This window comes from Lithobates pipiens, unplaced genomic scaffold (genome assembly GCF_037356315.1).
Source record: "Lithobates pipiens isolate NorthernLeopardFrog02 unplaced genomic scaffold, aLitPip1_a1.2 Scaffold_13, whole genome shotgun sequence".
NCBI lineage: Eukaryota > Metazoa > Chordata > Amphibia > Anura > Ranidae > Lithobates > Lithobates pipiens.
In genome coordinates, this window is record NW_027507718.1 from 203989313 (window position 1) to 204006486 (window position 17174).

At 45.2% G+C, this 17174-nt stretch overlaps 1 protein-coding gene across 4 annotated transcripts in view; it reads right to left on the minus strand.

Annotated features, from left to right (window-relative positions):
* The window catches only part of CENPC (centromere protein C), a 522895-nt gene that overhangs the window by 188267 nt on the left and 317454 nt on the right, over positions 1-17174 (minus strand). The gene's annotated exons all lie outside the window — the stretch shown is intronic.

Genomic DNA, 17174 nt, shown 5'->3' on the forward strand with positions numbered 1-17174 from the left:
TCATGCAACGCTGTACCCAATCAAAATTTTAATATTTTTCACACAAATAGAGATTTCTTTTGGTGGCATTTTTACTTACCACTGGGTTTTTTATCTTTTGATAAATAAACTAAAAAGCAAAAAACAAAAAATACAGAAAGAAAATTGTGAGTCTTTTTTTTCCCCGCAGATGTGGCACTGATGCATACAGATCGACACTGATGAAGCTGCACTGATGATTACATATGGGCACAGATTGGCAGCGCTGGTGGGACTGCCCTGATCATCAGTGTAGATGTCTCTTTTAGAGAAGCCGGTTATTGGCTCTTTTCTCCTCCTCTCATGTGGTCAGCATGAGGAAAGGAGTGCCCGTAACCGGCATCTGTTTACCACCATGATCAGCTGTGATCCAGAACTAGACGAACGCGCTGTAGCCGTCATTCAGCTATAGCACGGTTGGCAAGTTGTTAAAGTAGACCTAAAGCCAAAATGTTTTATTTTGTTTCATTTTCGCGTGTGTAGGCAGTTTTTTTTTTTGGTCATCTGTGTCCTGTGGGGAGATTATCTATCTTTCAGTCCTATAGTAACAACAGGAAGTGAGAGAATACTTCTGCAAAGTAATAAAAATGCCCTCTAACAATTGCCACTAGAATAATTCAAAGTATTTGCAGTTCTTGCCACTATGATGAACGAGACCTTAAAGGGGTTGTAAAGGTTTGTTTTTTATTTTCTACATAGGTTCCTCTAAGCTACTGCATTGTTGGTTCACTGACCTTTTCCTTCGATTTCCCTTCTAAATGTTTTTTTTCTTTGTCTGAATATCTTACTTCCTGTTTCTCCTCAGTAAACTTCTCACCATCATCGGAGCTGTGTTTAGTCAGCCAGAAAAACATTTAGAAGGGAAATCGAAGGAAAAGGTAAGTGAACCAACAATGCATTAGCTTAAAGGAACCTATTTAGAAAATAAAAAACAAACCTTTACAACCCTTTTAAAAGCAGTTCTGATAGTGTAGGATTAGGGGGTAAATACATACACACACTCACATACATACTTGTATACACACACACACAGCCTTTTTAAAAACTGCAGTAATGTACCCGTACTGCACTGCTGGGGGAAGCAGAGATGTCAGGACTCAGGAAGATGCCTCTGTCTTCCACTGCTCTACATGTCTCGATCCCAATCGAGCTCCCACTGTGCTAATGTACAGTTTGTCAGAGTGAGTGCTCAGTCTGATCTGAATACCTTTCCCAACCAGGATGCAATGTCACCCCTGACAACCTCAGGTGGCACCCCAGTTGAGAAAGACTGTTCGACCCCTCACCTCTCCATCTAAAAACTATAAAACAATGGCTTTAGGCATGCCTAAAATATTAATCTTTTAATATAAAATGTAAAAACATGCACTCAATAAAAAAACAGAGGTTGAATAGTCATAGGCTATGGAATATAGGACTGTACCTTCAGATGATTGGACACTGGCAAAACTTTTGAGGATACTCCCCCTGGGTGCCATCCTATAATGCTACCCCCTTTATGTGTTCCCATTTTTGCAATGCAGAGTAACATAGGAATAGAAGGGAGGATGGTCTGTGTCCTATACTATTCTTTAAGGTATGGAATTTAAAAGTAAATCAAAAAACTCCCTTTATCTTAATCGTACAGTACAGGACAAATGCTGATTTATTCATAGACCCTGGGACATCCCCAAGCAATGAATGAGGAGGGTGGGCAACTACTAGGCAAAACAGAACTGTGCCAAAAGACCCAAAGACAACAGGAGTTAACAGATCCAACTTCAGAGTGCTGCTACAAGAATCTTGCAGTCAAAGGCTGTATCTGCAGAAGATTAGAAGTCAACCTGGTAGAACTTTAAAAAGGTAGAACAGAAGACAAGGTAGTGACCATACAAAGCCGTGCTACAGAGGCTTGATGTTTAAATGACAAGGAAAGTCCCACCTACCAGAAGATATAGATGTGATGGAGAAGCTTTTCCTTCTAGACTGTAAGCTCTAGAGATGAGTTGTCTTTTCCATCTAGTGATGGTCAATTTTGAAGCAAAATGTTCCTGATGAGGTCCTGAGGGTAGAACAGCGAGTCCATCTTTCTGATAAAAGCCATAGCTTTGACGTGACTAACTATATACAGGCAGTGAAGAGCAGTTTCTTTTGGGTTCCTTCAGACTAGAGCACAAAGATGAAAGTACAAAGCCTTTTCTGAGGTGGAAGCCTGAGACTACCTCAGGGAGGGAAGATAGCCTTAGACTATCTTGTCATTCTAGAGGGTCAAGAGAGGGTCTCTAGCTCAGAGACATGTTTAGCAGACGTGATAGCATCCAAGAAGGCGACTTTACAGGAGAAATTAACTAAGGGGATAACCCTGATCGGTTCAAGTGTGGTTTCTGCAGGGCAGAGAGAACAAGATTAATGAGGGACCCTATATGAAATACGTAATATGTAATAGAGCTTTTTGAAGTGTGTTATCTTGCTTGTAACAAAGTTAATGTCCTTTAAGACACGCTATTAAAGCTAGAAAATGAGACACAGGGTGGAGCAGCTCTGGGTCTGATGGCAGACTCCTTCGAGGCAAGCCGATTGCGCACTCCAGACCTCTGCAACACAACATACTGTCATTGTAGGATAAGACAGTCCAGTCCCTAATAAGACCGATTTGCTTGACACCGAGGGCCAGATTTTTCCCGGCTTGGCGGCTCAAATCTGGATCTTGAATCGAGTTCTCCTTCATATCTTTTGGAAGATCCTGTCGATCAATGCCAGCCTCTTGGGCTGGGACGGAGCCCTGGGCACCCTCTCAGTGTAGGGGGAATTGATGGTGTGTGGAGTCTCATCTCCAGACAACCTGGAATTTTGAGTCAAATTGGCTATCTTGGCAGCAATAGATTATTCTGCTGGAGGGAGATCAAAGCTGAATTCTGTAGATAAACCCCATGGCAGTGGTGTACATGAACCATAAGGGAGGAACAAAAAGACCTGCTACGACGAGAGAGATACATTAGGTCATAGGCAAAACTTCAAGGTTTCACTTGTCCACTGTTTATATTACAGGCACAGACGACTGGGCAGGGAGACTTCCTCACGGTGCAATGTCCAGGCTTGGGGGAGTGCTCCAGCACCTGTCACAGGTAGGAGTTGCCGAATATGGACCGCCTGGCTTCTAGGTTCAACAAAAAAATATATAGGTTTCTCTCCAGGTACAGGAATCTTCTAGCAGAAGCTGTGGCTTCTATGGTAACTCATTGGGATCAGTACAACCTGATCAATGCCTTTCCTCCCATGAAACCTCCTCATTGTCTGCTTTACAGGACTGAGATGGAGCAAATCCTCATTGCTCCAGATTGACCAAGGTGGGTGTGGTATTCTGACCTGGTAAAACGCCTGGCAGACATTTGCTCTACCAGGTTGCCCGGATCTTTTGTCTCGAGGACAAATTTACCAACCTGCCTCACAGTTGCTGTCATTAAAAGCAGGGCTGTTTAAGTCCAGGTTCTGACGGACAAGGGTATCTCAGAATAGAGAACGCTAAAGACATTAAAAGCTAGGAAGACCTATCATTGGAGATGGAAGGCAAACCTCCTGGGGTTTGGGTCACAGGGATTCCACCCTAAAAGTTTCTCCATCCATCTCCATCTTCTTCATACAGCTGGATCTGAAGAAGATTTTAGTGGTAAGAGCTATTAAAAAGGTCAGCTTTCCGCTCTTACTTTAGCGACCATCTGCCTCACATCCCTTGAGCCCTTTATGTAGGGAGTCTTCCTCCTGTTCACGTCACTGTGACTCTGGATCTGAATTTGGTTTCCTCTGCACTTCAGAAACCTCCAGTTGAACCCATTAGGGACATTCCTCTCACTCTCTGTTCTCCCTCTGTGTTGCATTTGATAAATAATGTTTTTTTTAAATTAATCAGACATAACATTACATGGGACAGTCTGTTCAGTAGTTGACATAAAAAAAGAAATCAGGTTACTGTCGAGTTTGTTTGAGGATGCTTCTCAAACGAATGCCTTGGTAACAAGTACACAGCCTGTCCTCAAACAATGGGAACTGTTGACAGTTTGAACAGTCGGCTGTTAAGGTAAACAAGTTTGTAACCATTTTCAACAAAAGGCCAAATAAAAGCCAGCAGCAGAGACATATAGACAAGGACTTATCATGCCTTAAACACCAAGGACAGTCAGCAACCAGTCATTAAATAAAGACACTTTCGCCCGATTTCCAACAACTGCTTAAGAAGCCTGAGTCCTTGTTGTCAACAGAAATCATGAACACACAGTAACTTGAGTTAAGCAACTTTTAAGTGTATTTCTACTGTTACAGACCATAGTTTCTGCTCATTTGCTAGGCATTTGCTTGATATTTCTGTCAGTCTTGTACTGTATTCCTAATATTGTAATAGTTTTGTATGTACAGCATTTTTTGTTCAGTAAAAGCACATTTATACACTGCAGAGGTCCGAGCTTCCTTGCTTATACTGCAAAGTAACCATGCTAGTTAGACGCAAACAAAACACCCTCACAAGGTAGTATAATCCTTGTAATTCATCACCTCTAAGAGGCGACTGTTGCATCCCTCTGTTTGACTCCAAATTCACCAAAAAGGAAAAATTCCATCCTTTATCTGGATGTTTTGTTCGAGCTCAGCGATTGCTTCTTTAAGAAGGACCAATTCTTTTTTTCTTTCCATTCAGGACAGTCCCCATCTATAGGTGCCTCAAAAAGACCATAATCTGAGCATCATGGTCCAAGGATCGAGGTCAAACCTTTCCTATGAAGAAGCCCTCAACTAAATCTTTGAGTGCTTCTGGGGTTTTTCAATATTATGCAATGGTTTCCCAGATATGCAAGGCTCCCCCTGGTCCTCTGTTCACATTTATGTATTTGTTCCGACCCGGGTAACCACATAGCATCCGACACCTCATCCTAAAGAGTCAAATATATTGGAAGAAGGTTTTTGTGGGATTATAACAGTGCCAAAAGATAATACACGTTCTTTAAGTTCTACCTAGTGGATGTTGAGGCCTCATCTGATGTCAGCTTCAGGCTCAAGGACCTTCAGTTGGCAATTTGAGCAGAAGGTGGTTTCAGGTTTTCTGCTGTTTGCGGTGCTGCCCAATCCTCAATTTGACTACTTTTGGACCTCCCAAAGGTCAATTAAAGCCTCTCAATATACCCCCCATAAAATCCTTTACATAGTGTTCATTGAGAAACACAATGTATTGTTGTCCAGTTTCCTTTCATCTTGTAGGTAGCAGTACAACTCACAGATTAATTATTTTTCTTGTTCGATTGACTCAAGAAAAGGATTTCATGGTGAGAATAAATAGCTTCTTATTTCTTAGACCTGAAAGCATGTCCTACAGATGAAAACAAAAGACCTTCACATGACTAAGTATAACCAAAGCCAAAAACATTTTTTAAAGTTTTGGATAGAGTGGAGAATAATGGGAATTTTATAACAGCTTACCTGTAAAATCCTTTTCTTTTGAAGTACACCACAGGACACAGAGCCATAGTAATTACTATGTGGGTTATAGTCCACCTTCAGGTGCTGGACACTGGCACACCGTAAACAGGAAGTTGCCTCCCTATATAACCCTTCCCACTACTGGGAGTAGCTCAGTTTTGTAGCAAAGCAATACTCGTGTATACTAGAAAGAGAGGCAGGAGCTCTGTGTCCCGTGATGTACTTCAAAAGAAAAGGATTTTACAGCTAAGCTGTTATAAAAATCCTATTTTCTTTAATCGTACATCAAGGAACACAGTGCCATAGTAATTACTATGGGATGTCCCAGAGCAATGCCAACTGAGGGGAGGGAGACACAGCCAAAGTAGGGCACCATGAGAACAGAGGATTTATACTGCAGCCTGCAGTACACTGCGCCCAAAGGCGACATTCTCATGCCTTTTTACATCCTCCAGATAGAATCTGGTAAATGTATGGATTGAAGACCAAGTTGTGGCCTTGCAGAATTGAGCCATGGAGGCTTGGTGATGCACTGCCCGTGAAGCACTAACAGCCTCAGAGGAGTGTTTTGATTTGAGAGTGGAATCTACCCCTTTAAACCATAAGCTTGAACAATTACTTATCGAATCGATTTAGAATAGTACATTTCGATGCTGCCTGTCCTCTTTTAGGACCTTCAGGCAACATGAACAAAACATCCGTTTCCTGAATTAGAGCAATCGCTTTTAAGTAGACATTGCTCTCACCACATCAAGAGAATGGAGTGATTTTTCTTCCAAGAACAGGGTTCTGGAAAAATTAAGGTAGAACAATATCCTGGGTTAGATAAAAACCTGATACTACCTTTGGTAAAAAGTTAGGATGAGGATACAATACTACCTTTATCCTTGTGAATAAAAAATATGGCTCTTTATAAGAAAGAGTATCAATTCTGATACCCTTCTTGCAGCAGATATGGTTACCATAAAAAATAAGATTTTTGTACTCACCGTAAAATCCTTTTCTCTGTAGTTCACTGACTGACACAGCTCCTTTATTCTCGACTATTGGGTTGTTACGCCACCTTCAGGAGAAGACTAGGCAGAACATGCTAACATGTACAAAAAACAGAACTTTCTAGTTCCGCCCAAGGGGCGGTCCCTTCAGTAACAACCCTCCAGCCTGCTTCCTGCAGCCTCAGTAAGTCAACAAGCAGTATAATATAAACCAATAAGAGGGGAGGGTGCTGTGTCAGTCAGCAAACTACAGAGAAAAGGATTTTACGTTGAGTACAAAAAATAGTATTTTTAAAACAGCTTACCTGTAAAATCCTTTTGATGTACATATACTACATGGGTTATATAGGCTTATCAGGTGCTGAACACTGGCACGCCCCTTAAGGCGTGAACATCCCCCATATAACCCCTCCCACTACTGGGAGTCCTCAGTTTTGAAGCCAAGTAATCAAAGTGTATAAGAAGAAGGGAGGGACCTCTGTGTCCACTGATGTACATCAAAGAAAAGGATTTTACAGGTAAGCCGTTTTAAAAATCCTATTTTCTTTTCTTACATCAGGGGACACAGAGCCGAAGTACTTACTACGTGGGATGCCCCATAGTAATGGCAACTGAAGGGGGGGGGGGGGAGAAGACACAACAAAAAAGGAAGTCGGGGACTTATACTGCAGCCTGCAGTACGCTGCGCCCAAAGGCAGAATCCTCCTGACCCTTAACATCGATTTGATCAAATCTGGTAAATGTATGAACTGAAGACCCTGTCGTAGCTTTACAGATCTGAGCCGCAGAGGCCTGAAGATGCACCGCCCTGGTAGTGTGCCTTATTATGAAAAGAAGGAATCTTCCTCTTTAAACCATAAGCCTGCACAATGACTTGATGAATCCACTTGGCAATAGTGGATCTAGATGCTGCCTGTCCTTTCTTTGGACCATCAGGCAGAATAAACAAAATATCTGTCTTACAAACCTGAGCGGTCGCCTTTAAATAAATACACTCTGACCGCCCTTATTACATCGAGGGAATGTAGCAACCTCTCTTCCCTAGATTGAGGCTCTGGGAAGAATGAAGGAAGAACAATATTTTGGTTTAAGTGAAACCCTGTCACTACCTTTGGCAGGAATTCAGGATGAGGCATAAAACCACCTTATCCTTATGCATTATCAGATATGGCTCCCTACAAGACAGAGTCGCTAGTTCAGAAACTCTTCTGGTCAACAGAACCAAGGGAATCTCCCGTAAAGGTTCAAAAGGTTGCTTTTGTAAAGCTGACAGGACCAAGTTCAAATCCCAAGGATTTAGGGGTGTCTATCTCTAATACCTTCTGTAAGAATTCTACCTATAACATATTTCCTGGGGTGCCAACCCCTGAATCCGCATCAGGCAACATATGCCTTCTAGATTCTATAGTAGATGATTTTGGAAGCTGGCTTCCTGGCATTAAGGTAGATATGACTGAACGAGATAACTCACGACCCCTTAGGATGTGGGTCTCCATAGCAAGACCGTCAAATTTAGCGTCTGTAAGGTAGGATGGAATATTGGACCCTGCAAAATAAGGTCCGGCCATGATGGCAGAGTCCAGGGAACTCCTCCTGCCATCCTTATGATCTCGGCGAACCAAGGCCTTCTGGGCCACGAGAACCACCTCCCTTTGTTCCTGCCTGATCCTGCGAAGAAGATGCGGAAGTACCAGAACTGGAGGAAATGCATAGATCAGAGAAAACTGATCCCATGGGAAGACTAATGCGTCTGTTCCGCAAGCTAGTGGATCCCTTGTCCTTGACACAAAAGTTGTCATCTTTGTTGTTGAATCTGGACACGAACAGGTCAACGTCCGGAGTACCCCATCTCTGACATATTGCAAGAAAGATGTCGGGGTGAAGAGACCACTCTCCTGGAAACAGTTGTTGGTGGCTCAAGTAGTCCGCCTGCCAATTCTCTATCCCGGGAATGAACACTGTCGATAGGCAAGGAGCATTGTGTTCTGCCCAAGACAAAACGTGATTCACCTGTCTCTGGGCTGTACAACTTCTCGTGCCCCCCTAGTGATTGATGTAAGCCACAGCCGTGGCGTTGTCGGACTAAATCCTGACAGGACAGCCCTTCAGTCTGGCCTTCCAGGCTCTTAAAGCCAGATGGATTGCCCGAATTTCAAAAATATTGATAGGCAAGGTCCTTTCCAACCTGGACAACTTCCCTGGACAGAATCCTCTTCCAGGACCGCGCCCCAGCCTGAAAGACTGGCATCTGTGGTTACTACCTTCCAGGTGGAAGGCAGAAATGTCCTTTCCTTTTGAAGGTTGCTGGATATCAGCCACCAATTCAGGCTCTGACGTACTTCGGGAGCAAGCTGAATCGGAAAAGCTAGGGCCTGAACCTGTTTGTTCCAGGCTGACAGGATTGCACTTTGTAGCAATCTTGAATGAAACTGTGCGTAAGGGACAGCTTCAAAGGAGGCCACTATCTTCCCCAATAATCTCATGCACAACCGAATTGTAGGCTTTTTCTTTGCCTTGAAGAAATTAATTAGTTCTACAATGGAACCGATTCTCTTTGAAGGTAGAAATACCTTTCCCTGCCTGGTATCTATGTGTAGTCCCAGGTACTGTACTCTCCTTGATGGCCTCAAGGGCGACTTTTCTAGGTTGAGAACCCAGCCTAGAGATTCCAGGTAGTTTACCGTTGTCACCAGACCGTGGTCTAACCTGGAAACCGAATGATCTACTAAGAGTAGGTCGTCCAAATAGGCTAGGACTTTTATGCCCTGAGCCCTTAATCTGGCTAAAGCAGGAGCCAGAACCTTTGAGAATACTCGAGGAGCTGTGGCTAGACCGAATGGCAGGGCCACAAACTGAAAGTGACGGTTTTCTACTTCAAAGCATAGAAACATCTGGCGAGCGGGAAATATTGGCACATGAAGATAGGCATCCTTGATATCGACTGAAGCCAAAAATTCTCCTCCTTGGAGGATGGCTACTACAGACCGAATTGATTCCATTTGGAAGGATCGGATGCACAAGTGCTGATTTAGATCTCTGAGATCTAAAATAGGTCTTACATTTGGTTTCAAGACCGTGAAGAGGTTTGAATAAAAACCTGTGCCCTGTTCCTCTAAGGGAACCTCCGATATGACTGCCTTGGCTAGAAGATGGTCCAGTGCTAGAAGGAGAGCCCTCTTCTTTTCTGGGTCCTTGGGAACCCCTGACCTTAGAAACTGGGGAGACAGCAAAACTCTGAACTCTAGTTTGTAACCTAGAGACACCGCAGAAGTCACCCATTTGTCCTGACATTGCTCCTGCCAGACCTTTGAAAATTGCAGGAGCCTTCCCCCCACCCGAGCGAGCGGGGCGCCCCTTCATAAGGATGCTTTAGTACTCTGCTTTGTGGGCTTCTTTCCCCAAGATCTTTTCTGACCCTGGTTCTGTCCCTGGGGTTTCCCCCTTGAACCTGACGGCTAGGGCCATCGAAACTGCCTAGAGGCTGATGTCCCTGATACAGAAGAAGAGACCCACTTAAATGAGAAATGTCTAAATTTCTCCTTTACAAAAGATTTCCAATGGGAAAAGCTCTCTGTTGCCAGTAAATATTTATCCAAATCTTCTCCATGAAAAGGGAAACACGGTGCTTCGGCTGACCAACTCTTAAGCCAAAGAACTCTGCGAGAATGCACTAGTCCCAACATCAGATGTGAAATCTGAATGGACGCATCTCTCATAGCATCTACTGTGAAACACAGTGAGTCTGCTAAATCAGCGTACTGCTGAATCTGTTCAACAGGTAAAAATGTAAGCATCTCCTCAAATTGTTCCTTAATGGGCCTGGGATACACCCATTGCGGCCAGAACCAGCTGCACCTGCTAAAGCCATCTGGTTCTTAGAAAGGTGCTCCAGCTTCTTATCCGCTGAGTCCTTCAACATGAGTCCATTATCAACCGGACATGTGAGATTCTTATTTTACGGAGGTAATCGCAGCATGAACCGCTGGAATCCCCCATTTCTTATAAAAATCCTCTTCCGTAGGATACAGTTTGGCAAACCTCTTAGGAGGATAAAACTGCTTATCCCGATGCTCCCACTCTGCGTACATAAGCTTTCTTAGCCAAGCATGAATAGGAAAGGCATCTCCAGCCGGAGGAGATTTTAATGATCCCAACTTAGAGATGGGATCATAAGAAGCCTGCGCTGCAGGTAGCAAAAATGTTGACCAAACCAAACCAGTGAGAGTGTGCACACGCAATCTCTCATGCAGGATGATACTCCTTCCGTGTTAGGATCCTCAGAATATAAGCCATATATCTAGGAAGATCTGCCTGATCTCCGGCATCCTGAACCTCCAGAGGAGGATCTTGAGCAACTGAAGGGGATCTACTGCGTTTAACCCCGCTCTGAAGGGATAAAATCACATCAAGCTTTTTCTCTAAGCCAGCAATGGTAGAGGACAACACTTCACGTGTGACATACTCAGGGGCTGAAGGATCTTGAGCGACTGCAATAACAGCTTCCCCCGACAGCTCAATCTGACCGGTCGCAACACTCTCAGAAGAGGAGGACATTCTTTTGGACAGGGTCTTAGTTTGTTGTGACCCCCTAGAACCCTTAGAGGAGTTCCTGGCCCCCTTGCCACTCATAGCTTACAGTACAAAGCACTACCAGCAAAAGAATGCAACACTTGCTAGTACAGTACAATAACTGCTATTAGTCCTAGCTATACAATACAATGTTAACAAAAGGGGGATGCCTGTGTCAACAAAACCGACCAGCAACCAGTCTGCTCTGTTCCTCCACCGCCAGACTGCAGCTCTGCCTGTGTATCTTAAAATACTTCCTTTACATGTGGCCGGCGCCTGACGCCGTTTAGCCATGCCCTCCCGTGCAAAAACGGGCCCCCCTTCCCCTTTCAACTAGGGAAGTGCATGAGAGCTGGCAACATGGTGGCTGGCGGGTTGGGTGTTTGGTGGGGGTAAAAACGGCCACGATTTCCCAGAAGACAAAACATTTTTTTAAGAAAAAAAGAGGCAGCGGGCTAGCATACAAAGGAACAAAAATCGCCACTCTGGGGTCCAGGAAGTGATCAGACCCCCCTTCATACTTGAGCTGGCTTGAAAGGAGAGGAGAGAGAAAGCTTTTGTGGTGATTATATTGCTGAGCGGAGGAAACGAAGATTGGGAACAGTATCAGTTCATTCACAGCCTTATATGACCCTGTGGGGTCTATATGTGAGGTGAGAGGCTGGGGGAAATAAGGGGTGCACTGAGCACTGAAGTTTATTGCTAGTGGTGGATGGTCACAATTTCGGTGGATGCTGTTATTTGGATTTTTACTGCAAGAAGGAGTATATGGATTTGGACTATTGGAACCATTACACTTTGAATAGCATGTTTGCTTGATTTTATCCAAGGACTCTCTGATTATATTATACACCTTTTTTTTCCTGGATACATTTATAGCACTGTTTTCCTGCAGGTCTTTGCATGTTAAAAAATGTGCACTTTATCATTGCACTTTTTTGATTATTGCACTTTATTATTATATTTTGCACATATTGATTGATTAATTGTATGTTTATTTAATTGTATGTTTATTTAATTTTATGTTTATTTCAATTATTTATTAATTTATTTAGATAGGTAGCGCCACATAATTTATTTATCATTATTCACTCACTAGTGCAGAGATCACTATATATGTTGGCAGCTTCCTTTATTTGATTAGTATAAAATTGTTCACTTGGGGGCGTGGCTTGGCGCGCGCGGAGAATGGCTGCCTGAAACCAGAGCTCCGGGAGACCCGCAGTCCTATAGCCTTCTCCTTGGCAGTACCGCAGCTGAAAATGAGCAAATCATGGCGCCACAACACGGGGACTAGATCAGGCCGGCCCTCGGCTCCCTCATGCGCCCGCAGCATCCAGGATATCTTCGCCACCCAGACCCGCTCAGGCCGCAACACGCCGACCAAGATGGCGCCGGCTCGAGGCGAGGAGGAAGAACTCAGCGACGGGTCCCAGTCAGCGGCGGAGGACGCGGTAAGCGGATCGGGGCATCCCAATCACCCTCTCACATTAGGAGACATGACCTCCATTGCCGCAGACATTAAAACTACTCTCTTTTCTGCAATTACTGACTTAAAAGCGGACTTATTGTCGCTGACTGAGAAGATGACTACTTTGGAGAGGGCGGAGGGCAGGAGAGATAGAGCCATAGTCAGGCTGGAAGCCACTGCTGCATCCCACTCTGCCCATTTGATTGAAATTAACCGTCATTTGGAGGACCTCGACAACAGAGGCAGGAGGAGCAACCTAAGGGTGAGGGGGGTCCCGGAGTCGGTGGGCCCCGAACAAATACCTTCCGCCCTAAGATCAATCTTTAACAATCTATTGGAGAACCCGATTGATACCCCCATAGACCTGGTGCGAGTGCACAGGGCCCTGAGAGTGAAACCTTCGGACTCCGCACCCCCCCGGGATATTGTCTGCTGCCTCCAAAGCTTCCCACTTAAGGAGGAGATCCTAAATCAAGCACGGAAAAATGAACATGTGTTCTTTAATGACAGTGAGATCTCCCTGTTCCAGGACTTGTCACCTATCACTTTGCGCAACAGGCGGGCGTTGCGCCCACTCCTAGAAGCTCTCAGGAACAGGGGGATTGTTTACAAGTGGCGATTCCCCTTTGCCTTGCAGGCCACGCTGGATGGGAGGCACTTCGTTTTGCGGATGCCAGAAGAGCTGCCAGACTTTTGTAATGCCCTAAACATACCGTTCACGGAGCTACCAGACTGGTATGTGGAGTTCAGGCTTCCCCCGACTGATTGCAGTCCTGAGAACACACCCCACGCATCCCCTGCTAAACCCCCGCCTAAGAGAAGCAAGGTGGGAAAATCTGGAGGCCAAGGCCCGAGCCGCTCGTCCCTTTCGGCTCACCCTCCTAGACAGCGTGACTGCCCCTGAGCAACTTGCTCGACTCAATGAGATGGTCCTTGCTACCCTATACTGTGGTCACCGCATGGTAACTGCGGTTCGTGTTGGTTTTTTCTTTTTTTTTCTTCTCCCTTGTTCTGCTAAGGACTCTCTCCACTGCTGCGCTGATGCCTAGTTGGCACTCTTCTACTATCCCCGCTTGCAGAACCCGGGTTGGATGGGCTGGGAGCCGGAGGCTGCTGGCTGAGGCCTTTAGTTTATAGTTTGTGCGGCTGATTGACTGCCTATCGGGACTCGGCCTGAAGTTTTTCCAAACCCCCGGTTGATATCCTAATTTTTATTTTTTTGTTCTGACCCGTTTACGGTTTTATGGATCATTTATACTTAATTTAGTCCTGTTTTATATACTGCCAAGGAACTTTTATTTGTGTTTTCATGTTCAGATTTGTTGGGCTGCGGGATCTTCTGATTCCAGCTCTCCTATATGGATTTCAGTTTGGTTGATTGCTTTGGTACTCGTTGCAGACTACAAATAGTACAGACGTGCCCTAGCATTCTCTGCTCGGAGTTCCTCCCACTTACCCCGCAAGTGAGTAGTGTCGTGCCGTTAACGCGCACGGGTACTGCTCACATTCTATTATAAAGCTTGCAGTCTTGTGTACTGCAGGCAGATTCTTGTTTTCTTTTTCCCCAGATATATAGCCTGAACCCACGGGCTAGTTCCCTATCTCCCCTCATTTTTTCCCTTCCCCCTTTTTCCCTCCTCTAATCTCTTCTTTCTTTGCCTTCTCCCTCTTTTTCTGTGTCTTTTTCTTTCAGGTTGCAAGGCGGCGAGAAGAGGGGGTAGTGCCTTCACAATGGCGTACTCAGGGCTGGGCCACGGTCCTACCCTGATATCTCATAACATCCGCGGTCTGAATACCCCGGAGAAGCGCTCTTACTTGCTCAGAGAACTTAATAAGGTAAAACCTATGTTTGTTTTTTTACAAGAAACGCATTTCCAGTCCACTAAAAGTCCTACCCTAAGACATAAAAATTTCCCTATGGCATATCATGCCACAAACCCCTTGGCTAAGACCAAGGGAGTCACGATTTTGCTGCATAAAGCGGCGGGTTTCGAGGTCACTCAACAACTAGTAGAACGGTCCCGTTGACGTTGGCTAACGTGTATTTCCCAAACAGGGCCCATATAACTTTCTGCAGACACCTTATTGAGGAACTCAAGGGTTTTGCTGAGGGTGGTATTTTGCTCGGGGGGGATTTCAATATACCGCTAAACCCCTCCCAAGATACGTCTTCGGGCAAATCCAGTGTGACTTATGGGGCTTTGAAGTGTATCAAGAATCTTTTGCACTCGGTAACGTTGGTAGATTCGTGGCGCACCCTGAAGCCGTCCGGTAAAGATTTTACTTGCTACTCAGCACCCCATGATAAATATGCGCGTATCGATTACATTTTTATTACACAGAAGGATCTGCCGGTGTTAAGTGAGGCACACATAGGTATCCAATCAATCTCAGACCATGCTCCCACCTCTCTCTGTCTTAAGCGAACCGAGCGCAGGCCGAAACCATGCATGTGGCGTCTAAACTCTTCCTTGTTGTTAGATATTGAGCTACTGCCAAAATTGACTGACGTTTTGCGCCACTATTTTTCTGAGAATAGCTCTGATGATCTCTCCCCCTTAACAATTTGGGAAGCACACAAGTGCGTGATGAGGGGGGAGCTCATTAGAGTAGGAGCTGCCCGCAAGCGGGAAGCCGAAAAACAGATTAAGTCCCTTTCAGACAAAATTGCCGGTCTGGAGGCCCAGCATAAACAATCCCTGGACGCTCAAAAAAGCCCAAGAACTTTTGGCGACACGCGGCGAGCTCCGAGATATCTTGGAAGCTCGCAGTAAACGCGCGATTTTCCTTAAGCACAAACTTTATTACGAGCACGGAGATAAGGGGGGGAAATTTTTGGCGAGGGCGCTAAAAGAGGCCTCATTAGCTAACAACATTATGGCGATTAAAACCAGTGACGGCCTGCTAACAAATAGAACGGACGAGATTGCGGAGAGTTTCCACCAATTTTATTCCAAACTCTATGACATTCCCCTCCAGCACAAACCGGGGGAGTTGGGGGGTGACAGGGCCCAAATTATTCAGGATTATTTGAGGCAGAGCGACCTACCATCGCTCTCCCCTGAGGATGCGGAGTCTCTGGAACGACCGATCTCTCCAGAAGAGTTATCGCTTACCATCAAAAACCTTAAGCCCGGAAAGAGCCCAGGGCCTGACGGTTGTCGGCCCTTTACTATAAGACGTTCGGGACCGTTATGGAGGCTCCACTTCTAAAAATCCTTAACTTTCTTATGGACCCTCACCAAATTCCTGCCACGTTCTTGGGAGCTCATATCACGGTGCTCCCTAAGCCAGGCAAGGACCCATCGGAGTGCGCAAGTTACAGGCCCATTTCTCTTCTCAACCTAGATCTAAAAATTCTAGCCAAAATAATCGCAAACCGCCTGCGCCCTTTTTTGCCTCACATAATCGGTCCAGAACAGGTTGGGTTCATGCCGGGGAGGGAAGCCAAAGATAATGTGATTAAGGCCCTGAACTTGTCATACCACTGCCGCAGATTGGGACTCGAGGGCCTTCTCCTGTCTACTGATGCGGAGAAGGCCTTCGACAGGGTCGCGTGGGACTATTTGTTGGCTACTTGTGCCCACATAGGTCTGAAATCCCACATGATGTCCTGGATTTCCTCCCTGTACATGAACCCCACGGCTCAGTTAAAAATCAATGGAACCCTTTCAGAACCGGTAACCATTAAAAATGGGACGCGACAGGGCTGCCCCCTGTCGCCCCTTCTATTTATAATCTCATTAGAACCCTTTATCCGTGTAGTTAACCAAAACCCTGATATTACAGGCTTCCAGATCGGCTCTAAATCCTACAAAACAGCAGCTTACGCTGATGATCTGCTGTTTTTTTTTTACTCAGCCCCATGCTTCTATCCCCAATCTATTAAAGGCATTCTCTATCTATGGCTATGTTTCTAATTTAAAAATTAATTATGCTAAGTCGGAAGCCATGAATATTTCTCTCCCGCCCGAGGTTTTAGATCAGGCCCAGACCAACAATTCCTTTCGTTGGGAAGTGAATACGCTTAAGTACTTGGGAATTTTGCTGCCCTCTCAACTTGACAAAGCTTTCTCTAGCAATTTTACTCCTATGCTGAGGCGGATCCAATCTGACTTAGCAAAGTGGTCCTTTAAATTCTTTTCATGGTTTGGGAGAGCAGCAATAATAAAGATGGTGGTACTCCCTAGATTGCTTTATCTTTTTCGCACCCTACCAATCGCGGTACCGGTCAGCTTTTTTAAGCAATTACAGTCTGTACTCTGGAAATTTGTTTGGGCGGGCAGGAGGCCGCGTGTTGGCCTTCGCCTGTTGATGAGGCCGAAGGCAGCGGGAGGCTTGGGCTTCCCGAATTTTAAGCTATATTATTATGCCGCGCACTTGGCCAGAGTTATAGATTGGCATTGCCATTCTGAAAACAAAGACTGGGTAGCTTTAGAAGAAGCAGGCTCCCACACTCCTTTAAAATTCTCCCCGTGGATACCCTGGGCTAGCTGTCCCCCAGAGTTCCTTCAACACCCTCTTATTAGGGCAACCCTACAAGCCTTTCATAAATCTTCTACAGAGTATTCAATTGCTACTTCACCGGGACCTTTGACCCCCTTGCTGAACAATCCGGATTTCCCTCCGGGGGAGGATACAGGTACATTCGCCTGGAAGGGGTCGTTACCCCTTCTGGC